At 39.9% G+C, this 18698-nt stretch overlaps 1 protein-coding gene across 4 annotated transcripts in view; it reads left to right on the forward strand.

Annotated features, from left to right (window-relative positions):
• The first annotated feature begins 9812 nt into the window (after nt 1–9812).
• The window catches only part of CCSER1 (coiled-coil serine rich protein 1), a 1332111-nt gene continuing 1323225 nt past the window's right edge, over nt 9813–18698 (forward strand). For all 4 annotated transcript variants that reach the window (XM_057546975.1, XM_057546973.1, XM_057546976.1 and 1 more), the window contains exon 1: nt 9813–10231. The gene's annotated coding sequence lies outside the window, so the exon portion shown is untranslated. The remainder of the gene's footprint in view (nt 10232–18698) is intronic.

Raw genomic sequence — 18698 nt, forward strand, 5'->3', positions numbered from 1 at the left:
CTTCAAAGGGCCACGCCAAATAGTGCAGGACTGGACCTCTGTGCCTCCACCCAATTCTTATTAACCTCGGATATGGGACCCCAAGCCCTTCCTACGGGAACTTTTGGGCCTTTACCCCAGGGAACGGTTGGTATAATCCTTGGAAGAAGTAGTATGTGTATGAAAGGCTTAACTATTATTCCTGGGGTGATTGATGCTGATTATGAAGGGGAATTAAAGGTTATGGTTCAAACATCAAAAGGATCTTTTCTTATCACGCCCGGTATGCGAATAGCTCAGCTTCTATTAATTCCATACATACCAGAAGGAAAAATTTTACAACATAACAAAAGAGGAACTGGGGCTTTCGGTTCCTCTGATGCAGTTTACTGGATTCAACAAATTGGTAGGGAAAGACCACAATTGGTATTAAAAATAAATGGAAGGCCTTTTTCTGGGTTATTAGATACTGGTGCTGATGTTTCTGTTATGTCGTTTATACATTGGCCAAAAAATTGGCCCGTGCACCAAACCATTACACAGTTACAAGGTATTGGCCAATCTAATTCTCCACAACAAAGTTCGCAATACCTACATTGGCAGGATGCTGAAGGTAATCAAGGAATATTCAAACCCTATGTATTGCCCGGATTGCCAGTTAACCTTTGGGGAAGAGATATATTACAACAAATGGGAATCCTATTGCTTAGTCCCAACCCTACTGTAACTAATATGTTGTTAAATCAAGGGTATGATCCTAGGAATGGTTTGGGAAAAAATCAACAGGGAAATAAATTACCCTTACAGACTGAGAATAAACGGGATAAAACAGGCTTGGGTTTTTTCTAGGGGCCTTGGATTCTCCTCCACCACATGCTGACCCTATAACTTGGATTTCTGATAATCCTGTCTGGGTGGACCAATGGCCCCTTTCTAAGGAGAAATTAATGGCGGCCCATAATATAATTAATGAACAGCTTGCTTTGGGCAGACTAGAAAAGTCTAATAGCCCTTGGAATACTCCTATATTTGTTATAAAGAAAAAATCGGGAAAATATCGTTTATTGCAAGATTTACGTGCTGTTAATCAAACTATGGTAATTATGGGAGCTCTGCAACCAGGTTTGCCTTCTCCTGCAGCCATACCTAAAAATTATATGATTATTATTATTGATCTTAAGGATTGCTTTTTTACTATTCCTCTATTTCCGGCTGATAAGTTGCGATTTGCTTTTAGCTTACCCTCTTTAAATTTTATAGAACCTATGCAACGTTATCAATGGAGAATGCTGCCTCAGGGTATGGCTAATAGTCCTACTTTATGTCAACAGTTTGTAGCTCAAGTTATTGCCCCTGTTCGTAAACAGTTCCCTCAGATATATTTTATTCATTATATGGATGACTTATTACTTGCTTATTCTGATAAACATATTTTACTTAAGGCTTATAATTCCCTTCAAAGTCATTTGTCACGATCAGGATTAGTCATTGCTGCTGACAAAGTACAGATGAACCCACCTTTCTCATATCTTGGTAAGTATATCACAAATTATAATATTACACCTCAGAAGATAGAGATACGGACTGACGTTCTTAAAACTTTAAATGATTTTCAAAAGTTATTAGGAGATATTAATTGGCTGCGACCTTCTTTAAAATTAACTACGGGTCAGTTACAGCCTCTTTTTAATATCCTAAAGGGAAGTCCTGATCCTTCTTCCCCTCGTATTTTAACTTCTGAAGCTCAACAAGCACTCAAGCTTGTAAACAAAGCAATACAATCTGCTCAGCTAACTAGAATTGAGCCTTCTTTACCTATACTATTAATAATCTGTGCTACGTCACATACCCCTACCGCCTTATTATGGCAAGAAACAGGAATTCTTGAATGGATTCATATGAAAAATACGCCTAATAAAGTCATTACACCTTATTATGAGTTAATAGCAACCCTTGTTCAGTTGGGTCGTAGAAGAAATATTCAGTTGGTAGGATATGAACCAAATTCTATTATTATACCTTATACTACTTATCAATATTCTTGGCTATTATTTGTCTCTGATACTTGGGCTCTTGCTTTTGCTGGATATTCAGGAATTATTGATAATCATTATCCTTCTAATAAGCTCCTTCATTTTGCTACTCAACATCTATTTATTTTTCCTAAAACTATCTGTTCAACTCCTATTCTCAATGCCCCAAATGTTTTTACTGATGGTTCTGCCAATGGTATCGCTGTGGTTATTTCTGATGACTTACTTCATAAAGAACAAACAGATCATACCTCTGCCCAACGAGTTGAATTACATGCGATTTCCTTGGCTTTTCAAATCTTTTCACACTGTTCTTTTAATCTCTATACAGATAGCCATTATTTGGTTACTATTTTGCGTAACATAGAAACTGCTATAATTGGCAATACTGTTGATTCTCAATTGTTTCAGACTTTCTTTCAACTACAAAAAATTATTCGTCAGCATGACTTTCCTGTAGCCATATTACATATTCGAGCCCATTCAGGTCTCCCTGGCCCATTATCTTTGGGAAATCAATTGGCTGACGAAAATACAAAGATTATAGCCTTAAGTTTATCTCAACCTCAGGATCTTGCTACTCAATCACATAATTTACATCATCAATCTGCTGCTATGCTTCAAAAACAATTCTCTATTTCTAGAGAAACAGCCCGATACATTGTTAAGTCCTGCTCTAAATGTTTACCCCACCTTCCTGTTCCACAATTTGGAGTCAATCCTCGGGGTTTACTCCCTCATCATCTTTGGCAAATGGATGTTACTCATATTCCCTTTTTTGGTAAATTACAATTTGTTCATGTAACTGTTGATACTTACTCTAATTTTATATGTGCTACGCCTTTGGCTGGGGAATCTACTAAATATGTAATTACTCATTTATTTCATTGTTTTGCATCTATGGGAATTCCTAAAGCTTTAAAAACAGATAATGCTCCAGGATATACGAGTAAAGCTTTTGCCAATTTTTGTGCAACTTTCCATATTTCACATAAAACAGGCATTCCCTACAATCCTCAGGGTCAAGGTATTGTAGAACGTGCCAACCAACAATTAAAAATTACACTACAAAAAATAAAAAAGGGGGAATATGATAGATCTCCTCAGATTATGCTTAATCATGCTTTATTTATTTTAAATTTTTTAACTTTAGATGCATTTAGTCACACGCCTTATGAACGATTGTTTACAGGTCTTTCTGGAACCCCTCCTGAAAAAGCGCTTGTTAAATGGAAAGATCCCATGACTAACCTTTGGCATGGACCAGACCCTGTTTTAGTATGGGGCCGAGGCCATGTTTGTGTTTTCCCTAGGGAGGCAGACTCTCCGCGGTGGCTCCCGGAGCGCTTGGTTCGACATTATCATGCCATCACCAATAAACACCCTGACTCGAAGAATGCGTCGCCTGAGGCTCTCGCAATCGACCACAGCACACCCCAACCGGTTCCCCCGGCGGATGAGAAGAATGCAGCGACGAAGTAGGAGACAACTTGTCAGGGAGGCGAGGGGAGATCGAAATCAAATTACTTGACTGTTTCTAGACGAGAAGATTTATCCACCTTTGTATTTTGGTATAAGGATAACGTTTCCATTCACATGAATGCTAGAGTAACTAAGCTTGCTTCTAATACTTCGTTGGATCACTCTCTATGCATATATTAAGTGTATGGACTGATGGACACATTAGCCTTGATATTCAAAAGTTAAATGCCGAAATACAAGCTATTCAAGAGGCCCACCTGGACGAAGATGGACCCCAGAATTTGATTCAAGGATTATTAGATCAACTACAAGGGCTAAACCCGATACAATGGATTCATGGAGGGCTCTCAGGCCTGATATCAATTGGTGTACTACTTTTATTGGTGATCGGTTTATTACCTTGTGTTGTCAGATTTGTAATGGGGCGCTTCGCTGTCTTGCGTCAGGATGTTCATGGCTTAAAGCTTCATTATCAAGCTTTAAAAAATAATAAAAAAGGGGGAAATGTGGTGGCCCCCAAGCTGTAAGCTTATTCAGCTTTCTGCTTTCCGGAGAACTGCTTGTCTCTCTCTTGGTATGCACTCCTGACGCTGCGGTATTGAGCGTAAAAAAGGAAAATGGCTGCGGCCAGTTTCGCTCCAGGTGCCTGCTCTGCATCTAAGAGCCCCTGGTTGTTCCCCAGAAGAAGGACGTGCTGCCCTGAGGGGGAAGTCTGTATCTCCAAAGAATGGCCCATAAGGCATGCTGACACATAGATAGTGGCGCATAGATAGTGGCGACAGAATTATGTGGAAATACAAGGTTTACTGATTTATTGTCTAATATTCGTTCCATACTAAACCTATATATACATTCATGCTCTTTGAATAAACTTGCCTTGCAACCATCAGTTGTCTTGGCCCTTCTGACCCCATACTGGTGCTTTTCAGTTCCTTACCCCTCACCGCCAGGAACTTCTAGCTTTCTGCAGCCGGTCTGCGGCACTTTATATAAGTGACAAAGGCTAGGAAATGCATTTTTCACATTTTAATTACAATTCACATGTCTGTATCTCCTGCTGTGATGTTTTGTTAAAAGGACATCTCATTTGTGAAACTGCCAGTATAGAAATTGACAGATGGCAAGACCAGTTTCCAACCTGCTTAAGTACTGGTTTAATATGGTTTAGATTATTTTATTAGCATTGTCTATTTTTACTATATATCTAAATAGTAAAGAGTACTATTACAATTTTGTTATAGTTCTTCTATTGTTATAATTAGATCTATTTATATGATTCACAGATTTATTGTTACAGTTTCAGATTTTATCAATATACTATTTTTAGAGACGATTTAACTGATGATCTCTCTAAAAAAATGTGTCAAGTTCTATTTATTTTAATGAAATGCCTACAAACACATAGATGCCTAGAGACAATCATAATAGAAGAACTCAAATGTCCAATGAAAAAAATCACTTTGATAGATGTAACTCATAGACATCAACAAATGAACCATTAACTGGGTTAAATGTTTTTTTAAAAATATTGCAATCAGAACAAAACAAGTATTCAAACACGAAAATTACTCCATATGAAGATGAGAAATCCTGAGATCATTTTCCGTAAGACCTCATTGATCACGTTTGGAAATACAAACAAAGATAAGGAAATTATATACACGGAAAAGTTTCTCCTGGTGAATCTGCTTATAAAGACTCCTTTGGTTTTATGTTGATAAACATTATTTTTAATACAGTTTATCTCCCTTAAATAATAGAGAGACATAAATTCAGAGAACATCAGTGTTGACGTTAGTTCTCTCCTCCTTCTGCCACCTCAACTTTTTTCAGCCCTCTAAACCGGATATTCTCCTCTGGAAATTAAGGATTTCCTCAGTTGCTGAGTAGCGATGCCTCCCCACATCCTCTGCTTTCCATCCCGTCAGCCCATGGGCTTAGAATTAGCTCGATGTGTAAACCTGGGATATGGTAGCCCAGTGACAAGGACAGTGACATGCTTTCACCTTAATAGTCTTGCTACCACATCTGCTCCTTGGGACGAATCCTTGGTGTCTGCGTAGCTCCCAGATCAAAGACAGCTCATGCAGTGAGTATTTTGACCCAGTCATCTGGGCTTAGCTTCTGGAGAGGATTCCCCTCTGAAATCCTGGGCAGTTGACCTGCTTGCCCTTTTAGTTTCCTCCACAGAGCAAGGGCAATGATGGATCCTGCTGTTCTGTCACCAGGCAGAATTTCTGCTGCAAAAGGACAATTTACCAAGAGTAGGAGTCATTACCAGATTTCTGAAAATTAATTCTATCTTAATTTTTTTCTGCTAGTGCTCTGTCTACCTGACAGGTTGCCCCAATTAAGAGAGTTTTTCACATTAAAATAGACTTTTTCCTGTGCTCTCTGGACCCCAAACTGCAGTTGAGTCTTTTCTCCTCTCTCCTGTCTCACACTTTCTTATCGGTCCTTGATCTTGAATCCAGTGCAAACTTCAGCCTCAATCTTCATTCGAGGTTCCTGTTGCTATAAGGTACCCATAATGCCACCTTAATTTTACAACAGTTGTCACAAAAATATATTTTACCTTTAAGTGATATGGAAAAAATCCAAAATGTTAATACCATATTCAAAAAAAAAATTTTTTTTTCATTTCTCTTATATTATTAGGATAAAGCAAAGGGGAGAAGTGGTCTTCATTTAACTATCTTCATAATGACTGGATAATCATGATAGAGTATGAAGTAAATCAAAGGATGATAAAAGAACTAGGACAGAAAAAATGTAACTTAAAATTTTTTTTTCTGATACTTCATCCACAAACATTGTTTTGCAAATGTTTTAAAGTTAATTCATTTTCTAAAACATCTTATGACTTTTATTATTATAGTAGTAGGGGTTGGAATGAAAAACTATCTCCCTTATTTCCCTAGGCACTAATTTTACTTTTTAGGTACCACTACTGAAAATTTCTAATTTGGCTTATCACTTCAGTGGGAATTCAGTGCACATAAGGGGCACATATGTAATTGGCAACCTAATTTTTCTGCTTTCATCAAATGGTACAATGCCAAATCTGCATTGAAGTTGCCAGTTAAATGCACTTGGAACCAAACAGCAGCAAGCATAAGAGATGAAAATGAACAAACTGGAAAGAGTCATTAACTTTCTGTTTTCCTATCACAACACAAATTGTATCAGGAAAATGTAGCAAAGTGGGAAATTCTACTTGAAACATTAAGCAATCTTAAAAGAGAATAATTCATTTACTTAACTTCTGAAATGTTGTTCATTATAATTTATAAATGGGGTTTCTGGTACAGATATTTTTTTCAACAAAAAATATGAAATAGTTAAAATGAATCAAATTTTCAGAAGTGTATTTTAGGTTATATATTTTCATATGGCTTATTGGTCCAGTGTATATGAATTCTGGCCTTTATTTGGCAAGCAAAATTGTTATAAAATTAAGGAAGGAATGTTGGCTTTACTGAATATCTTAATGAATAAAGGCAATTGACAGATTTTCATGGTTCTCACTAATTATGAATGCAATTGAGTGTGAAAATTACAATCAGTTGTGGTTACCAAAAGTGCCCTTGAAATATCTGGTCTAATGTATAATTCTGAACTGTGTAATATAGAGTCATTATTAAATTACCGTTATTGGTGACAATTAAATACAGAACTGGGACGATAAAAACCCCAAAAACTTGCCCAATATGATCGAGCATCTTCCTTAAAGGTGAAAAACTTTTTTCTTAAATGCCTATTTATAGCTCTTAAATAAACTACATATTTATTTGCTAGGTTCAAAGTTCAGATCAGGAATATGTCTTCTACAAAATTTCATTTTGCAGTGATAGCAGGATTCCTTTAGTAAGGACTTCAGGGAAGAGTTTCCTGACTTTTTTCATCTATAAATCCAAGTAGTAAGGGCTTTTTAAATCCTTGCCTAACCCTAATAAGGTGGACAGTTTTGTAAACCGTTCTTGCATTAGAAAAAGCAGCGAAGTAGAAGGAAAATGCTGAGGGGTTGTAGATCAGCTTACTCCATAATTATTGAAAGCTATAAAGAAACTGTTAAGACTCTCAACTAAGCCAGGTGGTCTGAATGGGTGGGAGTATGGACAGTAGTGCAAGGCAGACTTAGGTTGAGTTCCAGGTGCACCACTTAATTTGTACGAGACCTAATGTTAACTACCTAACCTCCACAAACCTGACTTTCCTGATCTACAAAATTGAAGACATGGTAATAGCTTTTTCACAGGGCCTACACACATTGAATCTCAACATCCTTTGTTAGTATATCCATTTAACAATGCTTGATCAAGGGAGCAATCATGTCCTGTATTTTTATGTTATTGATCTATTTGTCCACTGGTCCCAACTTTGCTGCCCTTTTTTGATTATATACTTAAGCCACTTTTAATGGATTCTAAACTGTTTGTATGAGACATGGAAGAATTAGGGCAAAAGAAAATTGATGGTAAAGGTAAAATATATGGAGAATATATTATGAGCTGGCATACACCAAAAACCTGAGGACATACCAGTGGACGTAGCTACTAATAAAGAGAGAAGATATAATAACTGAGTTGTCAGCCCTAGCCTCCTAGATGTTCTTAATTTCCTTTTGTCACATTTATGAAAAAAATGTTTTCCACAGTTGTCACCCCAAAGCAGGGTTGTCCCCATACCAAAATCCACATCGACCACTAATACTCATTCAAAAAGTACACCTTGCTTTTACACTCAATATATTTACATTTCAGAAGTCAGACTACGACCAGATTATTTAGAACGCACACACACACACACACACACACACACACACACACACAAACTTGAAAGAAGCATAGATTGCTTGATTCCTGGAAGCTGTTTGCCAATACAGTAGTGCACCAGATCACAAAGATCCTACAATCTGGGCAGGAGGCTAGTTAGAGGGTAAGGGAGGTGATGTCAGGTGTACAAACTTAGCACTGGGGATGTATTTTCTATCTAGAAATGGTCCTACAAGCCACCAAAATTGGTTAAAAAATGTTTCCAACACACACACACACACAGAATTAAATGCACTCCGTCTGCCTTATTGCCTGCTAAAGACATAAATATACAGTAGTGGAGATAAAGAAGGGGATGAGGGCTTCCCTGGTGGCGCAGTGGTTGAGAATCTGCCTGCCAATGCAGGGGACACGGGTTCGAGCCCTGGTCTGGGAAGATCCCACATGCCGCGGAGCAACTGGGCCCGTGAGCCACAACTACTGAGCCTGAGCGTCTGGAGCCTCTGCTCCGCAACAAGAGAGGCCGCGATAGTGACAGGCCCGCGCACCGCGATGAAGAGTGGCCCCCACTCGCCGCAACTGGAGAAAGCCCTCACACAAAAACGAAGACCCAACACAGCCAAAAATAAACATAATAAATAAATAATAAATAAAAATTTAAAAAAAAAAAAAAAAAAAAAAAAAGAAGGGGATGAATGGGAGAGATCAGGACCCAGGGCAAATCTAAAAGGAAATGAGGCAGTGCAATAGGAGAAAGGACCAAGGGAAAATAAATTAGGTAAGCAACAGCACCATGCATCAGAAGTCTTCTCCACCACTAAACTGGCAAAATATCTCTAGAGGGCCATCAGTCAAATGATGTCAAAATGGTAACTGGTTCTGTATGTAATCCCCGTGTTGTTGAGGACCTTATGTGCAGGAACACAAGTTCCACTCCAGGCCACAGTCCCACTGCTTCCATTATCCTACAGAAGAACTGACTGCTGTAAATATTTGTTGGGAGGTGTCATCTGTTAAGAGAAAGGAAGCCAGGTTTCTTGCTGCCTTTGAGGTAAGAGATGTGTCAGGATGTGAATAGCCTGGGTGAGAAGGAAAAGAGGAGGAAGCCTCACAGTTTCCTCCCTGAGAGGTGGAAGAGAAAGAAAATAGCATCGGTGGTTTGGAGAGAAAAGATACAGTGCATTTTCAGCATTACCGCGGCCCCTTCGCAGAGCTTCAGATTCTCCCTCTCTTCCACTTTTGCCCTGCCAATGCACTTGGACTCGACGCACTCTTGAGGATGGGCTGAGTGCAAAGCCAAGTCAGCACGACCGGATACGGCTTCCCCTGAAATGAAAACTCAGCAACGGGCCAGCACTGGGTGTGCGCGCGTTAATGCAAGAGTATGCGTGCGTGGTAACCCGCGGCCTCAGTTGGCCGGACGCCGTGCTCTGAGCCATACACGCCCCGCCCCAGTTTAACTCCTCCCCCTCCCCCTCCCCCCCAACCCCCGCTCCTATAAAAGCTGCGCTCGCCGCCGCCCTCCTCAGTCAGGGAGCGCGGCCTAGCCGGGAGGTGGCTCTCTCGTCCCCCACTCAGTCACACTCCGCGCACTCACACACTTGGAAGCGCCTCCCCACGTCCCTCCCCTGCCCTCCTCTTGCTCCGCTCTTCCCTCTCTCACCACGAACGGTCGCCGACAGACTGCCAGTCCGCCTCTCGCCCTCTCCCTGTCTCCACAACATGACTGCCTGGGAAGCGGTGGCTCAGGCAGAGCAGCTCTGCTGGCGCAGGCAGGAGGAGCAGGATTATTAAATAACGCAGCTCGACTCCGTGCAGCTGGGAGTGGAGAGAAGGAGCCCAACGGCCGAGGAGGGGAGGGAGGGCAGAGCAGGGGGGCCGGGAAAGACAAGCCCCGCGCTCCGAAGACAGAAGTCCCCGCGTGCCCGGGAGAAGCCTAACAAGCGCCGCGGAGCCCTCCAGGTAGTAACGCCGCCGGTGCCCCCGCGCCCGGAGGGTCGCGCTTCGCGTCGCCGCGGCACTGGCGCTGGCCTCCGGCGGACGCGCGAGGACCGCCCGGCGGCTGGCCGCGCCGTGCCCGGGCCGCCCCGGAGCAGCCCGCGCGCAGGCCAGGGGCGCCGGCCGTGGGCCCGGCGTGCGCGGCGCGGAGACCTGGCCTCGCGGGCGGGGTGGGAGGGAGGCGGACGGGCTCGCTTCGCCGCCGGCGCGCGACTCCTCGCGTGCTGCGTGGCCTTTTCCTCCGCGCTCTTGAGCGCTCGGCTCCCCGCGGCCACCACTCCGGGGCGATGCGGAGCGCGGCCGGCCGAGAAGGCAAGAGTTGGCGCAGGCTGTTGGCCGCTCCCCTCCGTCGCCGCTCGCTTCCCGCAGGTAGGGGCGGCCGGGCAGCGCCGACGCCGGGGGCTGCGGGCGCCCGGGCGGGGGCGGCGGCGGGGGAGGGGGAAGAGGAGGGAGGGGGCGGGGAGCCGCAGTGCCCGAGCCTGGACGGCCTCTCGCCTCCACCCGCTCGTTCTCCGGCGCTGGCTTCCTGGGTTGGGGGCGAGACGCTCCCCAGCGGCGGCAGGAACAGCAGCGACTTAGCGTGAACAAATTGCTTTGTGGTGGCGTGTCGAGGGCTCCGGGGAGGGGTGTGTGTGTGTGTGTGTGTTTTCGCGCTCCTGACTAATCAAAGCGTTGGTTCCCTGGGAAAGGCAATCAGTCCCGATCTGAAACCGCAGGTGTCCCCGTGCCCCGCCTCCCCCCACCTTTTGGCATGTGTCCCAGGACTCGTACACGCGGTGCCATCAGGGGCAGGTGTCGAGATGGGGTGACGGAGGGATTTGTGAATGGTGCTGCTCTGCGCGTGCAGGCTGAGTCTTGCTGATGTAGAGGAGGAGGTATCCAGAGTGAGAAGAAAGGCTATTTATGGCAAAGAGTTGTGCAATTTCTGCGGGTTTCCTTCCGTGGTTCCTGAGCTGCTCTCTCGCCCTCTCGCCTCCTCTCTCTCTCTCTCTGTTCCTCTCTCCCATCTCTCCCCTTTTCTTTCTCAGAATTAGAAGCAATTCTGCTTTCCATTTCCCCTCCCCACCGTGGGACATTGAATAGGAGGTGAAGGAAGTCAGAAAATCACTTGTCATTTTACAGGTAGAAAAAAAATGCTTCTTAGAAGTTACTGATCTCTTGCCCTTTAATGTTTGCATGTACTTATTCTCCACTCCTCCTGCCTCTTCAGGCCACCAATAACAACACCTACAGACAGAAAGTACCTACTTGGTTTCAGCAGCTTTCATGTCTAATATCTTTACAGTTGGATACCTTCCCAGTGATATGTAACACGTATCCTCCATTTCTACCCCTAAGAAAGGCTATTAAAAATAATGCCCACACATTTTACCATAAAGCTGGTTTTATTAAAAGCCTTGGGGAAGAAAGAGAAGCAGACACCTAGGTGAGTTTATATCGAGTATTACTGATGAGAATTAGAACTAGCTATTAAGAAAAGACCTAAAATACTATTAATCTATTAATCTAGTCTACAACATAATTAATTTGTTTCGGTTTCTTTTTCTCTTTTGCTTTATGACAGGCAAAAATTCCAAAGACATGACTTGAAGCTTGGAGATGCCTTAGGACAGTGTCTGCCAACTATGCTTTAGCAACTTTATGTTTGTTCTTAAAAGTAGCAACCTGTGTTTTCATAGAACCGATGACAGGGTTGTGACGGAGATAGTAGGACAGTGTCCTTATTATTTTAAATTAGGATATTTTTAAGCCCTGCCAAGTACAATGTTTTTAAAGCATTGAAATTCCATATTGCAACCACCGGTTCAGTAATTTCACGGAGAAGAAAGAGAAGTAGACTGACCAACTTATTGTCAGAGTGATTTGTCTTCATTTGGTATTAATTAAGGAGCTCCTTATTTTGATCAAAACATGCCAACTGTTGTTGCTGTTTTTTTCCAGTGCGAAAGTAGCTTTCCTTAACAGTCCTGTTTATTTGGAAGACAAAGCAGTGTTAAGGATTTGTTATTTTGATTTGGTTAGATTCATGTTGGTTTAAAATACGTTTTTAGCATTGGAGCATGTGCAGTTTTTATATATCACATTAAAACTTGAACTGAGCGGCGCGCTCTGAGGGCTGTTACCTTCACTTTCCTGAATCATTGGAATGTAGAAATAATGGGGAATTTTAAAATGTGCTTCATGAATTATTTTATTGCAGTCATTAAAAGTCACATTTATGAATACTTCTTTGACACCATCAGAGAATCAGCAACTGTTTATTATTTTAATGATGAATTTTTTACTGTAGAATGTTAATTTATATCAAACTTGTGAAGTAGAAAATGAAAAAAATATATTTTATAGATATTGAACTCCTTATTGCATTTTATCACATAGTGTTCATAATAAAGGGCCTGTCATGTGCAAGATACTATCTAGGTACGGTGGAGGAACATAAGACTTACTTGCTTCCTGCCCTTCAGGAGCTTACTCTCCAGTTGGGGGCAAATCTGATGCGCATGGTTGAACAGAGTTAACAACCCTTGGCAATAAGAGATTGCATGTCTAATGAAGACTGCAGGAGTTCAGAGCATGACAATAACGTTTCATACTGGATTTTGTCTGAAAAGACTTCCGGGGTAGGTAAGACTTGCTTGGTTTTGATCTTAAAGGATGAATAGGATTAGTGGCTTGTGGATGAGAATATAAGGTATAAGATGTAAGTCTCCTGGGATTGTAGAAAGGAACAAAAGATATAAGAAAAGATAAGTTTGTTTTGAAATAGATTTTGATATTGCAAAGTGGTTGAATTTGTTGTGCAAAGTGCAGGTGAGTCTGTTTTTGATGAACAACATTCTGTGCGCTGCATTCTTGGAATTGTCAATATTTCTGTACCTCAGAAGACAAATTTTTGATTTTATCTTGCCTTTCAATGAAAAATGTACTTTATATGCATTTATAGAGAATAATTACTCTAAATATTTAAATATACCGCATCACACTGAAGTATTGCATTTCGTATTAATAACAAGGTGGCATGTACATGAAGTGAGGTGTTTGAGTTACATCCTTAGCCAGCCCTCCTTAGATTTGCTCTAAAGGAAAGAATATGAGATATGTAAAAGAACAACTGTATTCATAGTGAGCAGTCATTGAATGCTTAATATTTTATTCGTATAAAATGTGTAACTCATTAATATATTTTCTATAATATTTTTATTTTAAAGTTATTAGAATGCATCTGCATAATAGTTAATCTGTCCTTACGTTATTTTCCATGAATATATAGCTATGATGTAGGGCCTATGGGGAACAATTTTAGAATTGCAGTGATAGTTTTAAAGATGTTTTAGTTGTCTTCTGGTAAATAGATTGTATTACTAATAAGAGCATGCTCTGTTTCTGAGCATTTTGAACTTAGTTATTTGCTCTTTGTATATATATTTGTTTATATCTATAGATATAAAAACAAACACAAAACTGTTTAAAATGCATTTACCCATTTTAAGACCACAAGGGGAAAGATCTGAATTGACATTGAGCCTGTCTATTCAATATGACACCTGAGAAATATGTTATGGTGACAATAAGGAAATAGTACAAATATTAGATATCACTTTCAATAAATAACAGAGTAGAATTACTTTCAAATTAGTTGAATTAAAAGATTTGCATATATATTTTGTCAACAGTGAATAGATAAGAGATATTACAGAAGTGAAAATCCTATTAAATCACCTATTTCATATTCATGCAGGAATGGGATGATTTCCAGTGTAGTCAAAGTACAGACCAGTATATCTGTTAATTGGTCTCTTTTGAGTTTGGTTTTGGACTATATGTCATAGATGTATCACTTTGATAATCTCTCCTACTGTATGACTGACAGCTTCTGCATGATTTCCTTACTGGATAGTGACAAAATCTATTTGCTTTATATTGAGGACGTATGCTTCTATCAGCAATATTATCTTCACTATGCGAGAGTGTCAGTTAACAATAAAACATGAAGTCTGCTGTGGGAGAAGCCGTGAGAAAAGATGAGATTGATGAAAGACACTAACAAAAGAAGCATACTTCAATATGTAGCTTAAACTAAATATAAAAATGTAAAGCTGACCAGTCTAAGCTGCAGTTGATACAGTACCAGCATATTGCTATCAGTTCTCACTTTAAAATGACTGTATTTCATTTTAAGCTGTTTTCATATGTGGGCTAAACAAAATGGCAAAAAAATAAGTGGTGGTTGAAAATGTTTACTAGGGTCTGTGGTATTACAATAAAAATACCCATTTCTGCTTAGGTCTTTGACAGATAAAGTTTGTTGTTTGGCCAAATTCCTGGCCCTATGTTTAGATTAACTTAAAATGTACTTTTTTCGTTTTGCGTTATTTACACTGTACTAACAATTTTGAAATTTTAATTAAACTTATTAAAATATTTGAACACTGTAACTGTGTTCTGATACCAGATGAAATCTAAATGTTATTTATAAGGAAACATTTTATTACCTAATGGCAAATTCTTAACCTAGAGCAGTAGTTCTCAAAATGTGGTTCCCTGAGCTGTAGCACCAGTGAACTTGTTAAAATACAATTCCACTGAATGATTGAATCAGAAACTCTGCGGTGGGGTCCCCTACGTGATTCTCACACACTCTATAAAGTTTGAGAACCACTGACCTAGAATATTTTATACTGAAACTTGAAGACTGTGTTTTCTACCTATTTTGTGTCTAAATACTTTCCTCAATTGGTAGAGATAACTAAGCTTTAACTATTTAGACCTAGAAAATATTACGTTCTCCATCAGAAGAATTACATCTTAATTAAAAAACAAAAACAAAAATGACTTTCTAATTCCTGTGCACATATGTGTTGTTGATTGGGGAAGCAATACATAAGTGTGGAATTTAACTGCACAGCAATGACCTCAGACTGACCTTATTGGTAGTCATTTATAAGGCAAAAAATATGCACAGTGTACAAAGGTTGACCATTTTTTGTTTAGTTTTGTTGACTCGTGATATTTTTCGTCCTGGCATTTATAATCATCTTCTCTGTGTAAGACTACAGTTATTTTAGCTGCTCAACAATAGCTTCACCAGTGTGGAATGTTCTCTCACATGTTCTTACTACTGAAATAAATTTTAGACCACATCTGTACATCCTTCAAGATTAAAGATAATGTGTTCAAATCCTGTATCTATCTTAGTATCCTTCTCCCTCACTTCGTCCTCCCTCCCCCCCCACTCCCCCCACCCCTGCCTTTCAGATATGAGCTCAATCATCCCTTCCCTAAGGAAACCTTCCTTGGCCTCCTTTGCTACATTAGTTGCCCTATTATATATTGTTTTAGTTCCATGTTCTTCTACCTTGTGGTACTCATTGCAGTTTAATTTTATGTGTATTTGTGTGATTGGTTCAGAATCATCAGGATTTAACGGTGGCCAACACATAAATAAATATTGGTTGAATAACTGTCTGCCTTCATTCTAAGGGTATTTTATGTTTTTCCAAAGACTGACACTTTAAAAAATATTTTAAAATAAAGGGAGTCCTAGAATATATGTAAACACGGGCGTTGTTTTTCTTTATTTTTTGCAAATGATGAGATGTTTATTAACAGCAGCAGCAATGGCTGTAACGTGGTGAACATGTCTTGCATGCTAAGCACTTTATATATGTTATGCCATGCAATTCTCGTAGCATTATAAAGTTTTGTGTGTATTTTAGAGATGAGGAAACCGACACTCTGTTCTGTGCTCTGCCAAAGCTACTGACACCAAACATTGATTTTTTTTTTTTTTTACAATGATGAAGAAATTATGAAACCAGTGGACAGAAAACGTGAAGGAGTGTATTTTCTTCTTATTCCTGATTTGACTCAGGGCCCAGCAATATCTGTGCATTACTCACCGTGTTGCCACTATCTTCAGCAGTGCTGTTGTTGCTTCTTGGGTGATTGGAAGAAGTGATGGAGGACTTGTAAGGGTGATGCTCCCGTCTTCTTATTGCTCTTTTCAGTACTGATATTTTTTACCCTCAGGGCCACTCCATCACAATTCTTTTACCCCAGCTGGTCAGAATCTCCCAACTTATTAGTGGAAATTTAAGATGTAACTAAGTATAATTTTAAGAATGAGTGCCTTTATGCAGAGAATATTAAGATATTAGATATTCTTCATATTTGGAGATATGCAGCTTATCTTCTGGAAAAGTTCACACAGAGCTTTGAGAACCTTGCTCAAGCAAAGTTGACCTTAGGTGCAGTCTATTAATTCAGCTGTCTCCCATGAGAAAAAAAAAATTACATGATCATATCAGTTTAGTTTCTTTTGGCTTTTAATCTTCAACTTATTTATTTAAGTGTGGGTTTACTCAGTGTTCAAATGTTTGAAGCAAAGGGCATATTTAAAAATATTTAAATATTCTAATTCTGTAGAAGTCCATGGACAGTTAAATTTGGTTATTCTGAAGCCCTCTGCTAGACTAATGGACAAAGTTGTATATTTTATAATGTGCTTAAATCAGTCAGTAACATGAATAAAAGTAGATGCCTAATATCAAAAGGAAAAAAATTGGTGTTTCACTAAGTGTGTCTCTTAGGTGAGCGATTTTGTAGATTTTGTCAGAATCTGTTCTCTGTTGCTGGAATCGTTTAATCTTTAACTGGAACCTTAACCATGCCCCTGATTTAGGACCAATCCTTCTGTGTAGCGGGAAGATTGACTGGCTTCTCGCCCAACACTTTGGGACTTAACATCAAGCCACCCTTGCTGTCCAGCTCTAATGTTATAATGTATTTATAGTAATGCCTCTTTCTTGTAACCGAAACTGATTTCTCACCTAATGTTTTCCCCTGCATCTTGATAACTTACTCGATATCACCGTTTCTCATCGCATTTGAGCAAGGCCTTTCTTTTCTTTTGACAGAGCCTTCTTTATTTCTTTAAGGACTTGGACCACGCCTCTGAGACCACTTCACTTCCTGAGCCCTTTCATCTGCCAGCAGATTCCCCCCCGGCTGCCCCTAGTAATTACTTCCCTGGCTCTCATGTCCAGCTCTTAGAGGTGTGCTTCATTTCCAGGGCTCACTCTTGGACCTCCATGATGCCACACACTTCTGGCATATTGCCCCACCCCCAGATACACAGGTTGGTTGGACTTTTTGGAAGGACTTACAGCTGGGGTTGTATAGTGCTTTTCAGACTACAGGGCAAGTCTAATTCCAGGTTCTGACCATCACCAGACTGCCTCATTTTGCTACATGTTACCTTCCCTTATCTGGCTGTGCCCCACTACAGAGCTACCTCATTCATCATCATTGACAGCAAACATTTTGTAAATGCTTATTATGAATAAGTCAGTCTGTTTCAAGAAGAGTTTACCTCCTGTGGTTCCTATGGTTCCTTAACAGCTTAATCCACGTAAATGGAATACAGATTCTTCCATGTCTTGTTTGATTCTTTAGTGTTTGCCTGTTTCTCTTATTCTAAGTCAGTTGTTTATTTCAAGATGATCTGACTCTTCTCCATTCTCTTGTGTAACCTTATTTGAATATGATATGTTTGGAATGTCAAACAGCTGAAGAAACGTACTTCAGACTGTGTGCTGCCTTCTCTGATTTTCCCCATTTGTTAATGCAACCTAGAGGTATTCCTTTGTTCAGGATGTGTTTTGTTAAGCCAGGTGTACTACCTTAAATCAACTTTTTGGGAGTCTTAGTGATACACCTTCCTCATCAACCAAATTCAGACTGGCATGTCATATTTCTTACGTATCTGTTCACTGCAATGAACTCTTTCCTAGAAAGTTAAATACGATGATTCTGTTAGTGAGTTGTTATCGTTGTGTGTTTGGCTTTTTTGTTTTTTGTTTGGTTTTGGCAGTAGCAGCAAATGATACATCATAAACTGATGTAAGGTTTACAGATAAAATCAAAACAAATGTAAAAACATGACAGAAATAAATGCAGATGTAGGCTTTGACATTCTAGGTAATTCTTCCTCAAGTATTTTTGTTTGTTTGATCGTTTTTTGTTATTTATAGGTATACAGATTACCAGAACATTAAGTCATTAAGTCAGAATATATGAAATGTGTTTAGTGAGTACTGTTTTCTAACACACAGTATTCTTTAGGACATCCAGAAAAAGCTTGAAAGGGAAAAGACATCAGATGAGAAGGTTAAGAAAAGGAAAAACATACCTCTAAACCATACCTCTAAATAAAACTCAAATTCAGTATTAGAAATGCAGACTAAGAGTAACTTATTTCAGGTAAAGTTCCAAAATATCTTACTGATAACAAAACCAATGGGTCTGTACACCAGGATTCCTAAATTTTCAAAGGAATGTTACCTACTGGGCAGATAGCTCAAGAATAGTTATTTGACTTTGTTTTCAATTTTTAATACTATATTCATGTGCAAACAGACCCAAGAAAACT

This window comes from Balaenoptera acutorostrata, chromosome 5 (genome assembly GCF_949987535.1).
Source record: "Balaenoptera acutorostrata chromosome 5, mBalAcu1.1, whole genome shotgun sequence".
NCBI classification, from domain to species: Eukaryota; Metazoa; Chordata; class Mammalia; order Artiodactyla; family Balaenopteridae; genus Balaenoptera; species Balaenoptera acutorostrata.